Raw genomic sequence first — 4,670 nt, forward strand, 5'->3', positions numbered from 1 at the left:
TCTAAGTTAAAGATAGATGTTTTAAATTTTTTTGTTAGGAGTGTTAATCTAAAATACCTCAGAGTGGATTCTTAATTGCTCATTTACATTTAAAATCACCAGTTTTAGATGAAAATAGAATAACCACTTATAAAATTGTCATCATGTAATATGCCAAAAACTTTATTTGCTTTTCTTATACATCTGAAATTATTGCTCAAAGATCATTTTGATAAACTTGGTAATCAGTAGTAAGTATTGAAATGTGTCTGTGTGCGTGGGGGAGGGGTCAGGACTTTTGCTGGCAGATCTTATTTTTATATTCATTTTCCCATTAAAAATCTGTAAGAACATGATTGTACTAGGGCAAAGTTTCTTAAAGTCTATTATGAGTTAAGATGTTTTGTACTTATTACAGATGCCCTAATTTGGCCTCGGGCAGGAAGAAAGCACACAGCACCAGCCTTTAATCTCAGAGAATGCAATGTGATGCTTTGGACTCTGTGCTATAGATAATGCCTGGCTCTGTATCCTGCATCTGGAAATGAACCCCTAGCAATCACATTTTCCTGACTCTTTATTTTAATTTTATTCATGTTTTTTTTTCAAACAGGTCAAATTCTACAAGATTTTACAAATGGAGAGTTAGAGGTCATTTGTGATCCCAACAATTAACATCCACATTGAGATTAGCTTAAAGCAAAGTAGTTTTGTCTTCCAGATATATCTTTCAGTTTATCAGTTAGTTACTATTGGTAGAAATAAGAGGTTCTGGCTTCTTGTAAATTTGACGCTCCTGCCATCATTTTGAAATACCTGATATATGCCCATCCCCTTGTTCCAGGTTTCCTGAGGGCATGCAATTAACTCTCTGGGTAAAACATTTTTCTGCCATGAGTTTAGCATGAAGTCTATGGATAAAAACGAGGATAACACTATGTCTAAATCCCATTGAGTCTTAGCCTCTACTTCTAGGTAGTTTCTCCTCTTACTATATGGATGATGCAGTGAAAACCCAAAGAGGGGTAAGACACTTCTGCAGAAGACACAGGACCTACACTCTCTGTTACAATGTTACCACTGATGGCAAAATAAGGTAGAATCAGGAATAGCCCAACCCTTGTAATACCAAAGACAAAGCTGAGACTGCTCACATGAGAATATAAATAACATTTTCATGACGTTAATTTAGGTAGCTAATAGCTACTAAGTTTTCTAATATTACTATTGAACATAAGAGGAACCTAAAACTCATATTAGAAATAATTAATTTCTGTAAAAGTTGCTGAGCTTGATTTCAGGGATAATAGATTTTTATTTAATTAAAATATAAGTACCTCACACCTCCTATATCCCTTTCCTTCCTCCCATTTCTCCCATGTCCCCAACCCAGTCCTCTCATGCCTTTTAACACTGCCTTTCAAAAATGATCTCTTTTGTTGTTTGTTTCTATTGTTTCACATATATAATTCTGTAAGCACATAATATAAATATAACTCTCTAAGGCCATATAATGTTCCTTATGTATATATGACTTCAAGCTTTACCAGTTTGCATCAGATAACTAATTAGTGGCTCATCCAAGGGCAAGACTAAATCTCCACTCAGTAGTCATTAGCTGCCTGTAGCTCTTTTTCTGGCTTTAAGGTTTCCCCTTTCTACATTAGCATGTCACCATTTCTAGAGATATTCTCATTGTTCCAGTCTTGTTTAGGCAGTGGCATTAGGAATCATAGGTATAGCTTACCTGACTTTTCTAGGCGATGCATTCTCAGAGCAGACTTCTTGATCTTCTGGGTCTTCTCTGGTCCTACACTTCCAATGCTGTCTGAAGCTTTGGTCAGGATCTGTCCTGTAGATGTAACATTTGGGACAGTGGATCTAATTATCAACATTTTAACCAGTTGTGTTTTCTGTAATGATATTTGCTTGATGCAAAGAGAAGTTTTGTTGATGAGGGTTGAGTGCTATACTTCTCTGTGGGTATGGGAATAAGTTTTAGAATACAGTTATCTTGGTAGAGTAGCAGTAAGTTCTCTTCTAAGATCTATGATATCACTAGTCCCAGGAATTTGGCTATGTTTGTAGTAATAGGCATTAGTTCCTTCCTGTTGAGGGAGCTTTAAATCCAATTAAAGAGGTGTTGGTTACTGCCAAGCTATGAGTACCACTGTTGTACCTGTAGGTATCTTGTCATGCTGATGATTGCTATGGCTCATAAACTTCATAGCTAGTTGACTGCTTCCTACTCATGGAAGCCTACATTGTACCTTCTGGGACAATGACAGCTATACTACAGAAAAGAGACTTTCTGGTATGAACAAGCCCTAATCTTCTATGTAAACTCATAAAGTCATGTAACCAGTATGTAGATGAGCTGATATCTAATTCTACAATGCAGCCAGATCCTAAGGTCTGTGTATGTCAATCTTTTACTAGTTGTAGTAAACTAAGTGCCCACAGAGAGTACCCAAGTATCAGTGACTAGAGTTCTCTAGTCAGGAATATTTAGCTAAGAATGATTAAAATATCATTTTCAGACCTCATTCAAAATATCACTATGATGCAATGAAGATGTGATACCCAAAGAGTTTTGAGTTAGGTTTGCCTACTCACTATGAGAAGAACTTTTACATTGCATAAGTAGACTTGAATAATAGTCATTAAGTGCATAAAGATAAAGAGTCAGCACAAGATATCCAAGCAGCTTGAATAGGCATGGACACCACTATATATCACAGAGAAACAGCTAAGGGACAGTTCATAATGGGACATGGAAACTAGAAGGGGTTTATGCAGTAGCAATAAATGACACATAACAAATACAATGAGACACATGTTTATTTTGAATAAAATGTGTTAAATATAGAAATTCAGAATTATGAAAAAATATTTCCTCAGGCTAGTAAGATGGCTGAGGAGATAAAGGCACGTGGCAGCCTGACACCCTGAGTTCAATCTTCAGAACCCACAGAACAGTGAAGCATTGACTCCTAAGCATTGCCAACCTTCATAAACACACCTTGAACATGTGGGAATACAAAATACATTTATAAAAAGCAGGCAGATTTATATTCAAAGAGATTATCACCAAAAAATTATATCCAGAGTGTAAAGTTAACAGTAAAATCACTAAAGAACATTTCTATCTCACCACCGATAATCACTGTCTTAGGTACCATTCTGTTGCTGTGTACCATGATCAAGGCAACTTAAACAAGCAAGCCTTTAATTTGTTGCTTGCTTACAGTTTCAGAAGGTTAGTCCATGATCATCATGATGGGAAGGAAACAGGCATTGTTCTGAAGCAGTAGCTGAGATCTTTACTGACCTACAGGCATCAGTAAGAGAGAGGAAGACTGGGCCTGATGTGGGCTTTTTAATTCTTCCAAAGCAGAACCTCAGTGACATATCTACAATAAGGGTCCTGCAGCTGAGGGTATAATCTAGGTGCAGCCTAAATCTTAGATCAACCCTGATAACCTTAAAGGCCTGAGCAAGGAAGATTTGCATCTGTATGCCTATAGGTGTGAGGACACTGCAATGTAAGGACAGTGCAAATGTAAGAAATGCACCTACCTGAGGCCTCTGCCACAGACTGGATTTATGACACTTGTGCCTTTGTTCAGTCTACAACATGAATAACTATGAGATGTGCAACGTGAGAGGTCTCTTTTATAACTGCTCCAATGAGTGAGAAGAAATTGCTTATGTTCTTACAGCCAGTCACACTGTTGTTCACAATGATCAGTTATGGGTGTTATAACTTTTTATTTTTGCCTTCTTTATGGTATTGCCTTCCAATCAAATGTTGCTGTGAATTTTCCAGGAGTGTTACTTTGTAATGAACAGGGCTAAATGTTGTTGCAAAGATTCAAACACAGTTTGTTGCAAAATCTTCACTCCCCTCCCCATCCCCTAGAACTTTGAAAAGCCATTATAACATTATTTATCAAGATTATTACAAGAATAAGAATTCTTTCCCAGCCCTTATGTTTTTTAAATTCACATAATCAACCAACTAAAGAACTGTGATCTTGACACTGTTAATAGAGTGTTAAGTATTAATTGTGTCTACTGAGATGCTCTTTTGGTCTATGTACTATTTTAACTGATATTCTTACTAGAATTCAGCTAATGGAACTCAAAAACAGCAATAGTTGGTGAACTCATAATTTTTAAGGAACAAGTATGAAGCACAAAGCACCCCAAACCAAATTCTCAGCACAAAGTAGATCTATTTGCCCCAGAGAGACAAAGGTCAGGAATAACAGGAAAACACAGGACATAGAGGAACAGAGAGAAGGGAAAAGAACAAGAAGGGAGAGGAATATTAGTCGCAAGGTAGGAATGGTGAATAAAGGACTGCCTCTGGATAGATGTGGCCAATAGGCAAATGACAGTTTAAAAAGGTAAAAGGGGAAGCACCCATATTAGGATCATGTATTTAATTTTAATAGGGTATGTTAACTAGGTGAGCCAAAAGGGGCTTTTGATTGCCTGACATTAATACTTCAAAGCTAAGATCCTCTCAGAGAATTACTTCGTTGAAACTCAGCAGAGAAGGCCTTTCCCTAAAAGAGCTGCTGGAACACTAAGATTGACAGAGAAGGCCTTCTCTCTCCTCCCTGTCCCAGTGCTGCCATACTCTTTGTGAGTTCATGTTTCCATCAGTCCTCTTGTGTCTGGAA

The 4,670-nt window shown here is 37.2% G+C and overlaps 1 pseudogene; it reads left to right on the plus strand.

Annotated features, from left to right (window-relative positions):
• The first annotated feature begins 3,390 nt into the window (after positions 1 to 3,390).
• Positions 3,391 to 4,060, plus strand: LOC110295628 (annotated as a pseudogene).
• Positions 4,061 to 4,670: the final 610 nt, after the last annotated feature.

This window comes from Mus caroli, chromosome 6 (assembly GCF_900094665.2).
Source record: "Mus caroli chromosome 6, CAROLI_EIJ_v1.1, whole genome shotgun sequence".
In the NCBI taxonomy this organism is placed as follows: Eukaryota; Metazoa; Chordata; class Mammalia; order Rodentia; family Muridae; genus Mus; species Mus caroli.